This window comes from Schistocerca cancellata, unplaced genomic scaffold (genome assembly GCF_023864275.1).
Source record: "Schistocerca cancellata isolate TAMUIC-IGC-003103 unplaced genomic scaffold, iqSchCanc2.1 HiC_scaffold_1100, whole genome shotgun sequence".
NCBI classification, from domain to species: domain Eukaryota; kingdom Metazoa; phylum Arthropoda; class Insecta; order Orthoptera; family Acrididae; genus Schistocerca; species Schistocerca cancellata.
The window spans coordinates 5,049,527-5,065,768 of record NW_026047099.1 but is presented as its reverse complement, the minus strand read 5'-3'; the positions used below and the strand labels follow the sequence as shown (position 1 = coordinate 5,065,768).

Sequence of the window (16,242 nt, the reverse complement as noted above, 5' to 3'; positions counted from 1 at the left end):
TGCTTCCTTAAGCCTTTTAAACTACTGTAATGGTACGAAAATGCAGTAATTAACTCAGTTTGAGGGAGAATGTGCTAACCAAGTTTGCCAAGAAGACTTTGAAAACGACAAAACAGTACGAATCGGCAGGTGATTTCTGAAATACGTCACCGCCTATTGTTGTGTAGGAGTGTAGAGTTCCAAATTTGATTTGTAACCACGAAAGTATTTCTTAGACGTCTCGTCTCGTCCCGTAGACGTTTGTCGTGCTTGCGCTGTCATATGGACCACGACCCGAGCGGCAGCGAGCGGCAGTCGAGCAAAGTCGGGACAAGTCGGGACGGGGACAGGGAAAGGGATAGGAATGGTGCGAATGCACTGCAAACTACGCAGACACCTGGAGTGAGGCGAGGCGAGGCGAGGCGAGGAAGCCCACATCGCTACCAGTGGCGCCCTCCAGCACGACACTGCCACACCCCGCACAGGCCCTCCGCTGAACACCAGGGACAAGATGCGTCCGGCGCTAGTGTCGAAGGCTGCACGCGCCCAGCGAATGACAGGGGGTGCAACGAGCAGCAGTGCGTCTCACACACGCGGCGGTGCGCCCGCCAATTCGGCCGTCGCTCTGCTGAGACGCCGGGCGCGCCTCCTTGCGCCGTCCTCGAGGAACTGGTGGTTGCGGAAGGAAGCGCTTTCGTCAAATGCGGCCGAAAACTAACATTTAGTGTGTTGGGAGAAAAGCCGAACGCGAATTCTGCCGTGCTCCTACATTAGATGAGCTCCAACGGCCATACCATGATGAATACACCGGTTGTCGTCCGATCACCGAAGTCAAGCTTCATCGGGCCCGGCTAGTACTTGGATGGGTGACCGCCTGGGAAACCCGGGTGCTGTTGGCTCCCTTCCTTTTGTTTTTTTGTTATGTCGCCAGCCCAATTTTCAAACTACCTTTCTGCTGTGACAAATATGCTTCCTTAAGCCTTTTAAACTACTGTAATGGTACGAAAATGCAGTAATTAACTCAGTTTGAGGGAGAATGTGCTAACCAAGTTTGCCAAGAAGACTTTGAAAACGACAAAACAGTACGAATCGGCAGGTGATTTCTGAAATACGTCACCGCCAATTGTTGTGTAGGAATGTAGAGTTCCAAATTTGATTTGTAACCACGAATGTATTCCTTAGTCGTCTCGTCTCGTCCCGCAGACGTTTGTCGTGCTTGCGCTGTCATATGGACCACGACCCGAGCGGCAGCGAGCGGCAGTCGAGCAAAGTCGGGACAAGTCGGGACGGGGACAGGGAAAGGGATAGGAATGGTGCGAATGCACTGCAAACTACGCAGACACCTGGTGTGAGGCGAGGCGAGGCGAGGCGAGGAAGCCCACATCGCTACCAGTGGCGCCCTCCAGCACGACACTGCCACACCCCGCACAGGCCCTCCGCTGAACACCAGGGACAAGATGCGTCCGGCGCTAGTGTCGAAGGCTGCACGCGCCCAGCGAATGACAGGGGGTGCAACGAGCAGCAGTGCGTCTCACACACGCGGCGGTGTGCCCGCCAATTCGGCCGTCGCTCTGCTGGGACGCCGGGCGCGCCTCCCCGCGCTGTCCTCGAGGAACTGGCGGTTGCGGAAGGAAGCGCTTTCGTCAAATGCGGCCGAAAACTAACATTTTGTGTGTTGGGAGAAAAGCCGAACGCGAATTCTGCCGTGCTCCTACATTAGATGAGCGCCAACGGCCATACCATGATGAATACACCGGTTCTCGTCCGATCACCGAAGTTAAGCATCATCGGGCCCGGCTAGTACTTGGATGGGTGACCGCCTGGGAAACCCGGGTGCTGTTGGCTCCCTTCCTTTTGTTTTTTTGTTATGTCGCCAGCCCAATTTTCAAACTACCTTTCTGTTGTGACAAAGATGCTTCCTTAAGCCTTTTAAACTACTGTAATGGTACGAAAATGCAGTAATTAACTCAGTTTGAGGGAGAATGTGCTAACCAAGTTTGCCAAGAAGACTTTGAAAACGACAAAACAGTACGAATCGGCAGGTGATTTCTGAAATACGTCACCGCCTATTGTTGTGTAGGAGTGTAGAGTTCCAAATTTGATTTGTAACCACGAAAGTATTTCTTAGACGTCTCGTCTCGTCCCGTAGACGTTTGTCGTGCTTGCGCTGTCATATGGACCACGACCCGAGCGGCAGCGAGCGGCAGTCGAGCAAAGTCGGGACAAGTCGGGACGGGGACAGGGAAAGGGATAGGAATGGTGCGAATGCACTGCAAACTACGCAGACACCTGGAGTGAGGCGAGGCGAGGCGAGGCGAGGAAGCCCACATCGCTACCAGTGGCGCCCTCCAGCACGACACTGCCACACCCCGCACAGGCCCTCCGCTGAACACCAGGGACAAGATGCGTCCGGCGCTAGTGTCGAAGGCTGCACGCGCCCAGCGAATGACAGGGGGTGCAACGAGCAGCAGTGCGTCTCACACACGCGGCGGTGCGCCCGCCAATTCGGCCGTCGCTCTGCTGAGACGCCGGGCGCGCCTCCTTGCGCCGTCCTCGAGGAACTGGTGGTTGCGGAAGGAAGCGCTTTCGTCAAATGCGGCCGAAAACTAACATTTAGTGTGTTGGGAGAAAAGCCGAACGCGAATTCTGCCGTGCTCCTACATTAGATGAGCTCCAACGGCCATACCATGATGAATACACCGGTTCTCGTCCGATCACCGAAGTCAAGCTTCATCGGGCCCGGCTAGTACTTGGATGGGTGACCGCCTGGGAAACCCGGGTGCTGTTGGCTCCCTTCCTTTTGTTTTTTTGTTATGTCGCCAGCCCAATTTTCAAACTACCTTTCTGCTGTGACAAATATGCTTCCTTAAGCCTTTTAAACTACTGTAATGGTACGAAAATGCAGTAATTAACTCAGTTTGAGGGAGAATGTGCTAACCAAGTTTGCCAAGAAGACTTTGAAAACGACAAAACAGTACGAATCGGCAGGTGATTTCTGAAATACGTCACCGCCAATTGTTGTGTAGGAATGTAGAGTTCCAAATTTGATTTGTAACCACGAATGTATTCCTTAGTCGTCTCGTCTCGTCCCGCAGACGTTTGTCGTGCTTGCGCTGTCATATGGACCACGACCCGAGCGGCAGCGAGCGGCAGTCGAGCAAAGTCGGGACAAGTCGGGACGGGGACAGGGAAAGGGATAGGAATGGTGCGAATGCACTGCAAACTACGCAGACACCTGGTGTGAGGCGAGGCGAGGCGAGGCGAGGAAGCCCACATCGCTACCAGTGGCGCCCTCCAGCACGACACTGCCACACCCCGCACAGGCCCTCCGCTGAACACCAGGGACAAGATGCGTCCGGCGCTAGTGTCGAAGGCTGCACGCGCCCAGCGAATGACAGGGGGTGCAACGAGCAGCAGTGCGTCTCACACACGCGGCGGTGCGCCCGCCAATTCGGCCGTCGCTCTGCTGGGACGCCGGGCGCGCCTCCTTGCGCCGTCCTCGAGGAACTGGTGGTTGCGGAAGGAAGCGCTTTCGTCAAATGCGGCCGAAAACTAACATTTTGTGTGTTGGGAGAAAAGCCGAACGCGAATTCTGCCGTGCTCCTACATTAGATGAGCGCCAACGGCATTACCATGATGAATACACCGGTTCTCGTCCGATCACCGAAGTTAAGCATCATCGGGCCCGGCTAGTACTTGGATGGGTGACCGCCTGGGAAACCCGGGTGCTGTTGGCTCCCTTCCTTTTGTTTTTTTGTTATGTCGCCAGCCCAATTTTCAAACTACGTTTCTGTTGTGACAAAGATGCTTCATTAAGCCTTTTAAACTACTGTAATGGTACGAAAATGCAGTAATTAACTCAGTTTGAGGGAGAATGTGCTAACCAAGTTTGCCAAGAAGACTTTGAAAACGACAAAACAGTACGAATCGGCAGATGATTTCTGAAATACGTCACCGCCTATTGTTGTGTAGGAGTGTAGAGTTCCAAATTTGATTTGTAACCACGAATTTATTCCTTAGTCGTCTCGTCTCGTCTCGTCTCATCTCGTCCCGCAGACGTTTGTCGTGCTTGCGCTGTCATATGGACCACGACCCGAGCGGCAGCGAGCGGCAGTCGAGCAAAGTCGGGACAAGTCGGGACGGGGACAGGGACAGGGATAGGAATGGTGCGAATGCACTGCAATCTACGCAGACACCTGGTGTGAGGCGAGGCGAGGCGAGGCGAGGCGAGGCGAGGCGAGGCGAGGCGAGGCGAGGAAGCCCACATCGCTACCAGTGGGCCCTCCAGCACGACACTGCCACACCCCGCACAGGCCCTTCGCTGAACACCAGGGACAAAATGCGTCCTCCGCTAGTGTCGAAGGCTGCACGCGCCCAGCGAATGACAGGGGGTGCAACGAGCAGCAGTGCGTCTCACACACGCGGCGGTGCGCCCGCCAATTCGGCCGTCACTCTGCTGGGACGCCGGGCGCACTTCCCCGCGCCGTCCTCGAGGAACTGGCGGTTGCGGAAGGAAGCGCTTTCGTCAAATGCGGCCGAAAACTAACATTTTGAGTGTTGGGAGAAAAGCCGAACGCGAATTCTGCCGTGCTCCTACATTAGATGAGCGCCAACGGCCATACCATGATGAATACACCGGTTCTCGTCCGATCACCGAAGTTAAGCATCATCGGGCCCGGCTAGTACTTGGATGGGTGACCGCCTGGGAAACACGGGTGCTGTTGGCTCCCTTCCTTTTGTTTTTTTGTTATGTCGCCAGCCCAATTTTCAAACTAATTTTCTGTTGTGACAAAGATGCTTCCTTAAGCCTTTTAAACTACTGTAATGGTACGAAAATGCACTAATTAACTCAGTTTGAGGGAGAATGTGCTAACCAAGTTTGCCAAGAAGACTTTGAAAACTACAAAACAGTACGAATCGGCAGGTGATTTCTTAAATACGTCACCGCCTATTGTTGTGTAGGAGTGTAGAGTTCCATATTTGATTTGTAACCACGAATTTATTCCTTAGTCGTCTCGTCTCGTCTCGTCTCGTCTCGTCCCGCAGACGTTTGTCGTGCTTGCGCTGTCATATGGACCACGACCCGAGCGGCAGCGAGCGGCAGTCGAGCAAAGTCGGGACAAGTCGGGACGGGGACAGGGACAGGGATAGGAATGGTGCGAATGCACTGCAAACTACGCAGACACCTGGTGTGAGGCGAGGCGAGGCGAGGCGAGGAAGCCCACATCGCTACCAGTGGCGCCCTCCAGCACGACACTGCCACACCCCGCACAGGCCCTCCGCTGAACACCAGGGACAAGATGCGTCCTCCGCTAGTGTCGAAGGCTGCACGCGCCCAGCGAATGACAGGGGGTGCAACGAGCAGCAGTGCGTCTCACACACGCGGCGGTGCGCCCGCCAATTCGGCCGTCGCTCTGCTGGGACGCCGGGCGCGCCTCCCCGCGCCGTCCTCGAGGAACTGGCGGTTGCGGAAGAAAGCGCTTTCGTCAAATGCGGCCGAAAACTAACATTTTGTGTGTTGGGAGAAAAGCCGAACGCGAATTCTGCCGTGCTCCTACATTAGATGAGCGCCAACGGCCATACCATGATGAATACACCGGTTCTCGTCCGATCACCGAAGTTAAGCATCATCGGGCCCGGCTAGTACTTGGATGGGTGACCGCCTGGGAAACCCGGGTGCTGTTGGCTCCCTTCCTTTTGTTTTTTTGTTATGTCGCCAGCCCAATTTTCAAACTACCTTTCTGTTGTGACAAAGATGCTTCCTTAAGCCTTTTAAACTACTGTAATGGTACGAAAATGCAGTAATTAACTCAGTTTGAGGGGGAATGTGCTAACCAAGTTTGCCAAGAAGACTTTGAAAACGACAAAACAGTACGAATCGGCAGGTGATTTCTGAAATACGTCACCGCCTATTGTTGTGTAGGAGTGTAGAGTTCCAAATTTGATTTGTAACCACGAAAGTATTTCTTAGTCGTCTCGTCTCGTCCCGTAGACGTTTGTCGTGCTTGCGCTGTCATATGAACCACGACCCGAGCGGCAGCGAGCGGCAGTCGAGCAAAGTCGGGACAAGTCGGGACGGGGACAGGGACAGGGATAGGAATGGTGCGAATGCACTGCAAACTACGCAGACACCTGGTGTGAGGCGAGGCGAGGAAGCCCACATCGCTACCAGTGGCGCCCTCCAGCACGACACTGCCACACCCCGCACAGGCCCTCCGCTGAACACCAGGGACAAGATGCGTCCTCCGCTAGTGTCGAAGGCTGCACGCGCCCAGCGAATGACAGGGGGTGCAACGAGCAGCAGTGCGTCTCACACACGCGGCGTTGCGCCCACCAATTCGGCCGTCGCTCTGCTGGGACGCCGGGCGCGCCTCCTCGCGCCGTCCTCGAGGAACTGGCGGTTGCGGAAGGAAGCGCTTTCGTCAAATGCGGCCGAAAACTAACATTTTGTGTGTTGGGAGAAAAGCCGAACGCGAATTCTGCCGTGCTCCTACATTAGATGAGCGCCAACGGCCATACCATGATGAATACACCGGTTCTCGTCCGATCACCGAAGTTAAGCATCATCGGGCCCGGCTAGTACTTGGTTGGGTGACCGCCTGGGAAACCTGGGTGCTGTTGGCTCCCTTCCTTTTGTTTTTTGTTATGTCGCCAGCCCAATTTTCAAACTACCTTTCTGTTGTGACATAGATGCTTCCTTAAGCCTTTTAAACTACTGTAATGGTACGAAAATGCAGTAATTAACTCAGTTTGAGGGAGAATGTGCTAACCAAGTTTGCCAAGAAGACTTTGAAAACGACAAAACAGTACGAATCGGCAGGTGATTTCTGAAATACGTCACCGCCTATTGTTGTGTAGGAGTGTAGAGTTCCAAATTTGATTTGTAACCACGAATGTATTCCTTAGACGTCTCGTCTCGTCCCGCAGACATTTGTCGTGCTTGCGCTGTAATTTGGACCACGACCCGAGCGGCAGCGAGCGGCAGTCGAGCAAAGTCGGGACAAGTCGGGACGGGGACAGGGACAGGGATAGGAATGGTGCGAATGCACTGCAAACTACGCAGACACCTGGTGTGAGGAGAGGCGAGGAAGCCCACATCGCTACTAGTGGCGCCCTCCAGCACGACACTGCCACACCCCGCACAGGCCCTCCGCTGAACACCAGGGACAAGATGCGTCCTCCGCTAGTGTCGAAGGCTGCACGCGCCCAGCGAATGACAGGGGGTGCAACGAGCAGCAGTGCGTCTCACACACGCGGCGGTGCGCCCGCCAATTCGGCCGTCGCTCTGCTGGGACGCCGGGCGCGCCTCCCCGCGCCGTCCTCGAGGAACTGGCGGTTGCGGAAGGAAGCGCTTTCGTCAAATGCGGCCGAAAACTAACATTTTGTGTGTTGGGAGAAAAGCCGAACGCGAATTCTGCCGTGCTCCTACATTAGATGAGCGCCAACGGCCATACCATGATGAATACACCGGTTCTCGTCCGATCACCGAAGTTAAGCATCATCGGGCCCGGCTAGTACTTGGATGGGTGACCGCCTGGGAAACCCGGGTGCTGTTGGCTCCCTTCCTTTTGTTTTTTGTTATGCCGCCAGCCCAATTTTCAAACTACCTTTCTGTTGTGATAAAGATACTACTAAACTACTGTAATGGTACGAAAATGCAGTAATTAACTCAGTTTGAGGGAGAATGTGCTAACCAAGTTTGCCAAGAAGACTTTGAAAACGACAAAACTGTACGAATCGGCAGGTGATTTCTGAAATACGTCACCGCCTATTGTTGTGTAGGAGTGTAGAGTTCCAAATTTGATTTGTAACCACGAATGTATTCCTTAGTCGTCTCCTCTCGTCCCACAGACGTTTGTCGTGCTTGCGCTGTCATATGGACCACGACCCGAGCGGCAGCGAGCGGCAGTCGAGCAAAGGCGGGACAAGTCGGGACGGGGACAGGGACAGGGATAGGAATGGTGCGAATGCACTGCAAACTACGCAGACACCTGGTGTGAGGCGAGATGAGGCGAGGCGAGAAAGCCCACATCGCTACCAGTGGCGCCCTCCAGCACGACACTGCCCCACCCCGCACAGGCCCTCCGCTGAACACCAGGGACAAGATGCGTCCTCCGCTAGTGTCGAAGGCTGCACGCGCCAAGCGAATGACAGGGGGTGCAACGAGCAGCAGTGCGTCTCACACACGCGGCGGTGCGCCCGCCAATTCGGCCGTCGCTCTGCTGGGACGCCGGGCGCGCCTCCCCGCGCCGTCCTCGAGGAACTGGCGGTTGCGGAAGGAAGCGCTTTCGTCAAATGCGGCCGAAAACTAACATTTTGTGTGTTGGGAGAAAAGCCGAACGCGAATTCTGCCGTGCTCCTACATTAGATGAGCGCCAACGGCCATACCATGATGAATACACCGGTTCTCGTCCGATCACCGAAGTTAAGCATCATCGGGCCCGGCTAGTACTAGGATGGGTGACCGCCTGGGAAACCCGGGTGCTGTTGGCTCCCTTCCTTTTGTTTTTTTGTTATGTCGCCAGCCCAATTTTCAAACTACCTTTCTGTTGTGACAAAGATGCTTCCTTAAGCCTTTTAAACTACTGTAATGGTACGAAAATGCAGTAATTAACTCAGTTTGAGGGAGAATGTGCTAACCAAGTTTGCCAAGAAGACTTTGAAAACGACAAAACAGTACGAATCGGCAGGTGATTTCTGAAATACGTCACCGCCTATTGTTGTGTAGGAGTGTAGAGTTCCAAATTTGATTTGTAACCACGAATGTATTCCTTAGTCGTCTCGTCTCGTCCCGCAGACGTTTGTCGTGCTTGCGCTGTCATATGGACCACGACCCGAGCGGCAGCGAGCGGCAGTCGAGCAAAGTCGGGACAAGTCGGGACGGGGACAGGGACAGGGATAGGAATGGTGCGAATACACTGAAAACTACGCAGGCAGCTGGTGTGAGGCGTGGCGAGGCGAGGCGAGGAAGCCCACATCGCTACCAGTGGCGCCCTCCAGCACGACACTGCCACACCCCGCACAGGCCCTCCGCTGAACACCTGGGACAAGATGCGTCCTCCGCTAGTGTCGAAGGCTGCACGCGCCCAGCGAATGACAGGGGGTGCAACGAGCAGCAGTGCGTCTCACACACGCGGCGGTGCGTCCGCCAATTCGGCCGTCGCTCTGCTGGGACGCCGGGCGCGTCTCCCCGCGCCGTCCTCGAGGAACTGGCGGTTGCGGAAGGAAGCGCTTTCGTCAAATGCGGCCGAAAACTAACATTTGGTGCGTTGGGAGTAAAGCCGAACGCGAATTCTGCCGTGCTCCTACATTAGATGAGCGCCAACGGCCATACCATGATGAATACACCGGTTCTCGTCCGATCACCGAAGTTAAGCATCATCGGGCCCGGCTAGTACTTGGATGGGTGAATGCCTGGGAAACCCGGGTGCTGTTGGCTCCCTTCCTTTTGTTTTTTTGTTATGTCGCCAGCCCAATTCTCAAACTACCTTTCTGTTGTGACAAAGATGCTTCCTTAAGCCTTTTAAACTACTGTAATGGTACGAAAATGCAGTAATTAACTCAGTTTGAGGGAGAATGTGCTAACCAAGTTTGCCAAGAAGACTTTGAAAACGACAAAACAGTACGAATCGGCAGGTGATTTCTGAAATACGTCACCGCCTATTGTTGTGTAGGAGTGTAGAGTTCCAAATTTGATTTGTAACCACGAATGTATTCCTTAGTCGTCTCCTCTCGTCCCGCAGACGTTTGTCGTTCTTGCGCTGTCATATGGACCACGACCCGAGCGGCAGCGAGCGGCAGTCGTGCAAAGTCGGGACAAGTCGGGACGGGGACAGGGACAGGGATAGGAATGGTGCGAATGCACTGCAAACTACGCAGACACCTGGTGTGAGGCGAGGCGAGGCGAGGCGAGGAAGCCCACATCGCTACCAGTGGCGCCCTCCAGCACGACACTGCCACACCCCGCACAGGCCCTCCGCTGAACACCAGGGACAAGATGCGTCCTCCGCTAGTGTCGAAGGCTGCACGCGCCCAGCGAATGACAGGGGGTGCAACGAGCAGCAGTGCGTCTCACACACGCGGCGGTGCGCCCGCCAATTCGGCCGTCGCTCTGCTGGGACGCCGGGCGCGCCTCCCCGCGCCGTCCTCGAGGAACTGGCGGTTGCGGAAGGAAGCGCTTTCGTCAAATGCGGCCGAAAACTAACATTTTGTGTGTTGGCAGAAAAGCCGAACGCGAATTCTGCCGTGCTCCTACATTAGATGAGCGCCAACGGCCATACCATGATGAATACACCGGTTCTCGTCCGATCACCGAAGTTAAGCATCATCGGGCCCGGCTAGTACTTGGATGGGTGACCGCCTGGGAAACCCGGGTGCTGTTGGCTCCCTTCCTTTTGTTTTTTTGTTATGTCGCCAGCCCAATTTTCAAACTACCTTTATGTTGTGACAAAGATGCTTCCTTAAGCCTTTTAAACTACTGTAATGGTACGAAAATGCAGTAATTAACTCAGTTTGAGGGAGAATGTGCTAACCAAGTTTGCCTAGAAGACTTTGAAAACGACAAAACAGTACGAATCGGCAGGTGATTTCTGAAATACGTCACCGCCTATTGTTGTGTAGGAGTGTAGAGTTCCAAATTTGATTTGTAACCACGAATGTATTTCTTAGTCGTCTCCTCTCGTCCCGCAGACGTTTGTCGTGCTTGCGCTGTCATATGGACCACGACCCGAGCGGCAGCGAGCGGCAGTCGAGCAAAGTCGGGACAAGTCGGGACGGGGACAGGGACAGGGATAGGAATGGTGCGAATGCACTGCAAACTACGCAGACACCTGGTGTGAGGCGAGGCGAGGAAGCCCACATCGCTACCAGTGGCGCTCTCCAGCAGGACACTGCCATACCCCGCACAGGCCCTCCGCTGAACACCAGGGACAAGATGCGTCCTCCGCTAGTGTCGAAGGCTGCACGCGCCCAGCGAATGACAGGGGGTGCAACGAGCAGCAGTGCGTCTCACACACGCGGCGGTGCGCCCGCCAATTCGGCCGTCGCTCTGCTGGGACGCCGGGCGCGCCTCCCCGCGCCGTCCTCGAGGAACTGGCGGTTGCGGAAGGAAGCGCTTTCGTCAAATGCGGCCGAAAACTAACATTTTGTGTGTTGGGAGAAAAGCCGAACGCGAATTCTGCCGTGCTCCTACATTAGATGAGCGCCAACGGCCATACCATGATGAATACACCGGTTCTCGTCCGATCACCGAAGTTAAGCATCATCGGGCCCGGCTAGTACTTGGATGGGTGACCGCCTGGGAAACCCGGGTGCTGTTGGCTCCCTTCCTTTTGTTTTTTTGTTATGTCGCCAGCCCAATTTTCAAACTACCTTTCTGTTGTGACAAAGATGCTTCCTTAAGCCTATTAAACTACTGTAATGGTGCGAAAATGCAGTAATTAACTCAGTTTGAGGGAGAATGTGCTAACCAAGTTTGCCAAGAAAACTTTGAAAACGACAAAACAGTACGAATCGGCAGGTGATTTCTGAAATACGTCACCGCCTATTGTTGTGTCGGAGTGTAGAGTTCCAAATTTGATTTGTAACCACGAATGTATTCCTTAGTCGTCTCCTCTCGTCCCGCAGACGTTTGTCGTGCTTGCGCTGTCATATGGACCACGACCCGAGCGGCAGCGAGCGGCAGTCGAGCAAAGTCGGGACAAGTCGGGACGGGGACAGGGACAGGGATAGGAATGGTGCGAATGCACTGCAAACTACGCAGACACCTGGTGTGAGGCGAGGCGAGGAAGCCCACATCGCTACCAGTGGCGCCCTCCAGCACGACACTGCCACACCCCGCACAGGCCCTCCGCTGAACACCAGGGACAAGATGCGTCCTCCGCTAGTGTCGAAGGCTGCACGCGCCCAGCGAATGACAGGGGGTGCAACGAGCAGCAGTGCGTCTCACACACGCGGCGGTGCGCCCGCCAATTCGGCCGTCGCTCTGCTGGGACGCCGGCCGCGCCTCCCCGCGCCGTCCTCGAGGAACTGGCGGTTGCGGAAGGAAGCGCTTTCGTCAAATGCGGCCGAAAACTAACATTTTGTGTGTTGGGAGAAAAGCCGAACGCGAATTCTGCCGTGCTCCTACATTAGATGAGCGCCAACGGCCATACCATGATGAATACACCGGTTCTCGTCCGATCACCGAAGTTAAGTATCATCGGGCCCGGCTAGTACTTGGATGGGTGACCGCCTGGGAAACCCGGGTGCTGTTGGCTCCCTTCCTTTTGTTTTTTTGTTATGTCGCCAACCCAATTTTCAAACTACCTTTCTGTTGTGACAAAGATGCTTCCTTAAGCCTTTTAAACCACTGTAATGGCACGAAAATGCAGTAATTAACTCAGTTTGAGGAAGAATGTGCTAACCAAGTTTGCCAAGAAGACTTTGAAAACGACAAAACAGTACGAATCGGCAGGTGATTTCTGAAATACGTCACCGCCTATTGTTGTGTAGGAGTGTAGAGTTCCAAATATGATTTGTAACCACGAATGTATTCCTTAGTCGTCTCGTCTCGTCCCGCAGACGTTTGTCGTGCTTGCGCTGTCATATGGACCACGACCCGAGCGGCAGCGAGCGGCAGTCGAGCAAAGTCGGGACAAGTCGGGACGGGGACAGGGACAGGGATAGGAATGGTGCGAATGCACTGCAAACTACGCAGACACCTGGTGTGAGGCGAGGCGAGGAAGCCCACATCGCTACCAGTGGCGCCCTCCAGCACGACACTGCCACACCCCGCACAGGCCCTCCGCTGAACACCAGGGACAAGATGCGTCCTCCGCTAGTGTCGAAGGCTGCACGCGCCCAGCGAATGACAGGGGGTGCAACGAGCAGCAGTGCGTCTCACACACGCGGCGGTGCGCCCGTCAATTCGGCCGTCACTCTGCTGGGACGCCGGGCGCGCCTCCCCGCGCCGTCCTCGAGGAACTGGCGGTTGCGGAAGGAAGCGCTTTCGTCAAATGCGGCCGAAAACTAACATTTTGTGTGTTGGGAGAAAAGCCGAACGCGAATTCTGCCGTGCTCCTACATTAGATGAGCGCCAACGGCCATACCATGATGAATACACCGGTTCTCGTCCGATCACCGAAGTTAAGCATCATCGGGCCCGGCTAGTACTTGGATGGGTGACCGCCTGGGAAACCCGGGTGCTGTTGGCTCCCTTCCTTTTGTTTTTTTGTTATGTCGCCAGCCCAATTTTCAAACTACCTTTCTGTTGTGACAAAGATGCTTCCTTAAGCCTTTTAAACAACTGTAATGGTACGAAAATGCAGTAATTAACTCAGTTTGACGGAGAATGTGCTAACCAAGTTTGCCAAGAAGACTTTGAAAACGACAAAACAGTACGAATCGGCAGGTGATTTCTGAAATACGTCACCGCCTATTGTTGTGTAGGAGTGTAGAGTTCCAAATTTGATTTGTAACCACGAATGTATTCCTTAGTCGTCTCGTCTCGTCCCGCAGACGTTTGTCGTGCTTGCGCTGTCATATGGACCACGACCCGAGCGGCAGCGAGCGGCAGTCGAGCAAAGTCGGGACAAGTCGGGACGGGGACAGGGACAGGGATAGGAATGGTGCGAATGCACTGCAAACTACGCAGACACCTGGTGTGAGGCGAAGCGAGGAAGCCCACATCGCTACCAGTGGCGCCCTCCAGCACGACACTGCCACACCCCGCACAGGCCCTCCGCTGAACACCAGGGACAAGATGCGTCCTCCGCTAGTGTCGAAGGCTGCACGCGCCCAGCGAATGACAGGGGGTGCAACGAGCAGCAGTGCGTCTCACACACGCGGCGGTGCGCCCGTCAATTCGGCCGTCACTCTGCTGGGACGCCGGGCGCGCCTCCCCGCGCCGTCCTCGAGGAACTGGCGGTTGCGGAAGGAAGCGCTTTCGTCAAATGCGGCCGAAAACTAACATTTTGTGTGTTGGGAGAAAAGCCGAACGCGAATTCTGCCGTGCTCCTACATTAGATGAGCGCCAACGGCCATACCATGATGAATACACCGGTTCTCGTCCGATCACCGAAGTTAAGCATCATCGGGCCCGGCTAGTACTTGGATGGGTGACCGCCTGGGAAACCCGGGTGCTGTTGGCTCCCTTCCTTTTGTTTTTTTGTTATGTCGCCAGCCCAATTTTCAAACTACCTTTCTGTTGTGACAAAGATGCTTCCTTTAGCCTTTTAAACTACTGTAATGGTACGATAATGCAGTAATTAACTCAGTTTGACGGAGAATGTGCTAACCAAGTTTGCCAAGAAGACTTTGAAAACGACAAAACAGTACGAATCGGCAGGTGATTTCTGAAATACGTCACCGCCTATTGTTGTGTAGGAGTGTAGAGTTCCAAATTTGATTTGTAACCACGAATGTATTCCTTAGTCGTCTCGTCTCGTCCCGCAGACGTTTGTCGTGCTTGCGCTGTCATATGGACCACGTCCCGAGCGGCAGCGAGCGGCAGTCGAGCAAAGTCGGGACAAGTCGGGACGGGGACAGGGACAGGGATAGGAATGGTGCGAATGCACTGCAAACTACGCAGACACCTGGTGTGAGGCGAGGCGAGGAAGCCCACATCGCTACCAGTGGGCCCTCCAGCACGACACTGCCACACCCCGCACAGGCCCTCCGCTGAACACCAGGGACAAGATGCGTCCTCCGCTAGTGTCGAAGGCTGCACGCGCCCAGCGAATGACAGGGGGTGCAACGAGCAGCAGTGCGTCTCACACACGCGGCGGTGCGCCCGTCAATTCGGCCGTCACTCTGCTGGGACGCCGGGCGCGCCTCCCCGCGCCGTCCTCGAGGAACTGGCGGTTGCGGAAGGAAGCGCTTTCGTCAAATGCGGCCGAAAACTAACATTTTGTGTGTTGGGAGAAAAGCCGAACGCGAATTCTGCCGTGCTCCTACATTAGATGAGCGCCAACGGCCATACCATGATGAATACACCGGTTCTCGTCCGATCACCGAAGTTAAGCATCATCGGGCCCGGCTAGTACTTGGATGGGTGACCGCCTGGGAAACCCGGGTGCTGTTGGCTCCCTTCCGTTTGTTTTTTTGTTATGTCGCCAGCCCAATTTTCAAACTACCTTTCTGTTGTGACAAAGATGCTTCCTTAAGCCTTTTAAACTACTGTAATGGTACGATAATGCAGTAATTAACTCAGTTTGAGGGAGAATGTGCTAACCAAGTTTGCCAAGAAGACTTTGAAAACGACAAAACAGTACGAATCGGCAGGTGATTTCTTAAATACGTCACCGCCTATTGTTGTGTAGGAGTGTAGAGTTCCAAATTTGATTTGTAACCACGAATGTATTCCTTAGTCGTCTCGTCTCGTCCCGCAGACGTATGTCGTGCTTGCGCTGTCATATGGACCACGACCCGAGCGGCAGCGAGCGGCAGTCGAGCAAAGTCGGGACAAGTCGGGACGGGGACAGGGACAGGGATAGGAATGGTGCGAATGCACTGCAAACTACGCAGACACCTGGTGTGAGGCGAGGCGAGGCGAGGCGAGGAAGCCCACATCGCTACCAGTGGCGCCCTCCAGCACGACACTGCCACACCCCGCACAGGCCCTCCGCTGAACACCAGGGACAAGATGCGTCCTCCGCTAGTGTCGAAGGCTGCACGCTCCCAGCGAATGACAGGGGGGTGCAACGAGCAGCAGTGCGTCTCACACACGCGGCGGTGCGCCCGCCAATTCGGCCGTCGCTCTGCTGGGACGCCGGGCGCGCCTCCCCGCGCCGTCCTCGAGGAACTGGCGGTTGCGGAAGGAAGCGCTTTCGTCAAATGCGGCCGAAAACTAACATTTTGTGTGTTGGGAGAAAAGCCGAACGCGACTTCTGCCGTGCTCCTACATTAGATGAGCGCCAACGGCCATACCATGATGAATACACCGGTTCTCGTCCGATCACCGAAGTTAAGCATCATCGGGCCCGGCTAGTACTTGGATGGGTGACCGCCTGGGAAACCCGGGTGCTGTTGGCTCCCTTCCTTTTGTTTTTTTTGTTATGTCGCCAGCCCAATTTTCAAACTACCTTTCTGTTGTGACAAAGATGCTTCCTTAAGCCTTTTAAACTACTGTAATGGTACGATAATGCAGTAATTAACTCAGTTTGAGGGAGAATGTGCTAACCAAGTTTGCCAAGAAGACTTTGAAAACGACAAAACAGTACGAATCGGCAGGTGATTTCTGAAATACGTCACCGCCTATTGTTGTGTAGGAGTGTAGAGTTCCAA

The 16,242-nt window shown here is 54.7% G+C and overlaps 17 non-coding genes across 17 annotated transcripts; all 17 read left to right on the top strand.

The window, feature by feature from the left end:
- The first annotated feature begins 759 nt into the window (after positions 1-759).
- LOC126155377 (5S ribosomal RNA) lies at positions 760-878 on the top strand. The gene has a single exon (XR_007532874.1). It is a non-coding gene; the product is annotated as a 5S ribosomal RNA (ribosomal RNA).
- Positions 879-1,705: 827 nt separating this feature from the next.
- LOC126154959 (5S ribosomal RNA) lies at positions 1,706-1,824 on the top strand. Its single transcript, XR_007532483.1, has one exon. It is a non-coding gene; the product is annotated as a 5S ribosomal RNA (ribosomal RNA).
- An 827-nt stretch (positions 1,825-2,651) lies between these two features.
- On the top strand, positions 2,652-2,770 carry LOC126155141 (5S ribosomal RNA). Its single transcript, XR_007532653.1, has one exon. It is a non-coding gene; the product is annotated as a 5S ribosomal RNA (ribosomal RNA).
- Positions 2,771-3,597: 827 nt separating this feature from the next.
- Positions 3,598-3,716, top strand: LOC126154831 (5S ribosomal RNA). Its single transcript, XR_007532364.1, has one exon. It is a non-coding gene; the product is annotated as a 5S ribosomal RNA (ribosomal RNA).
- Positions 3,717-4,587: 871 nt separating this feature from the next.
- Positions 4,588-4,706, top strand: LOC126155853 (5S ribosomal RNA). The gene has a single exon (XR_007533287.1). It is a non-coding gene; the product is annotated as a 5S ribosomal RNA (ribosomal RNA).
- An 842-nt stretch (positions 4,707-5,548) lies between these two features.
- On the top strand, positions 5,549-5,667 carry LOC126154946 (5S ribosomal RNA). Its single transcript, XR_007532472.1, has one exon. It is a non-coding gene; the product is annotated as a 5S ribosomal RNA (ribosomal RNA).
- Positions 5,668-6,484: 817 nt separating this feature from the next.
- LOC126154678 (5S ribosomal RNA) lies at positions 6,485-6,603 on the top strand. Its single transcript, XR_007532220.1, has one exon. It is a non-coding gene; the product is annotated as a 5S ribosomal RNA (ribosomal RNA).
- An 816-nt stretch (positions 6,604-7,419) lies between these two features.
- LOC126154934 (5S ribosomal RNA) lies at positions 7,420-7,538 on the top strand. Its single transcript, XR_007532460.1, has one exon. It is a non-coding gene; the product is annotated as a 5S ribosomal RNA (ribosomal RNA).
- An 815-nt stretch (positions 7,539-8,353) lies between these two features.
- LOC126155490 (5S ribosomal RNA) lies at positions 8,354-8,472 on the top strand. Its single transcript, XR_007532949.1, has one exon. It is a non-coding gene; the product is annotated as a 5S ribosomal RNA (ribosomal RNA).
- Positions 8,473-9,299: 827 nt separating this feature from the next.
- On the top strand, positions 9,300-9,418 carry LOC126155196 (5S ribosomal RNA). Its single transcript, XR_007532704.1, has one exon. It is a non-coding gene; the product is annotated as a 5S ribosomal RNA (ribosomal RNA).
- Positions 9,419-10,245: 827 nt separating this feature from the next.
- On the top strand, positions 10,246-10,364 carry LOC126154922 (5S ribosomal RNA). The gene has a single exon (XR_007532449.1). It is a non-coding gene; the product is annotated as a 5S ribosomal RNA (ribosomal RNA).
- Positions 10,365-11,181: 817 nt separating this feature from the next.
- Positions 11,182-11,300, top strand: LOC126154910 (5S ribosomal RNA). The gene has a single exon (XR_007532438.1). It is a non-coding gene; the product is annotated as a 5S ribosomal RNA (ribosomal RNA).
- Positions 11,301-12,117: 817 nt separating this feature from the next.
- LOC126155838 (5S ribosomal RNA) lies at positions 12,118-12,236 on the top strand. The gene has a single exon (XR_007533273.1). It is a non-coding gene; the product is annotated as a 5S ribosomal RNA (ribosomal RNA).
- Positions 12,237-13,053: 817 nt separating this feature from the next.
- LOC126154898 (5S ribosomal RNA) lies at positions 13,054-13,172 on the top strand. The gene has a single exon (XR_007532427.1). It is a non-coding gene; the product is annotated as a 5S ribosomal RNA (ribosomal RNA).
- An 817-nt stretch (positions 13,173-13,989) lies between these two features.
- Positions 13,990-14,108, top strand: LOC126154887 (5S ribosomal RNA). Its single transcript, XR_007532416.1, has one exon. It is a non-coding gene; the product is annotated as a 5S ribosomal RNA (ribosomal RNA).
- Positions 14,109-14,924: 816 nt separating this feature from the next.
- On the top strand, positions 14,925-15,043 carry LOC126154875 (5S ribosomal RNA). The gene has a single exon (XR_007532405.1). It is a non-coding gene; the product is annotated as a 5S ribosomal RNA (ribosomal RNA).
- Positions 15,044-15,871: 828 nt separating this feature from the next.
- On the top strand, positions 15,872-15,990 carry LOC126154863 (5S ribosomal RNA). Its single transcript, XR_007532394.1, has one exon. It is a non-coding gene; the product is annotated as a 5S ribosomal RNA (ribosomal RNA).
- Positions 15,991-16,242: the final 252 nt, after the last annotated feature.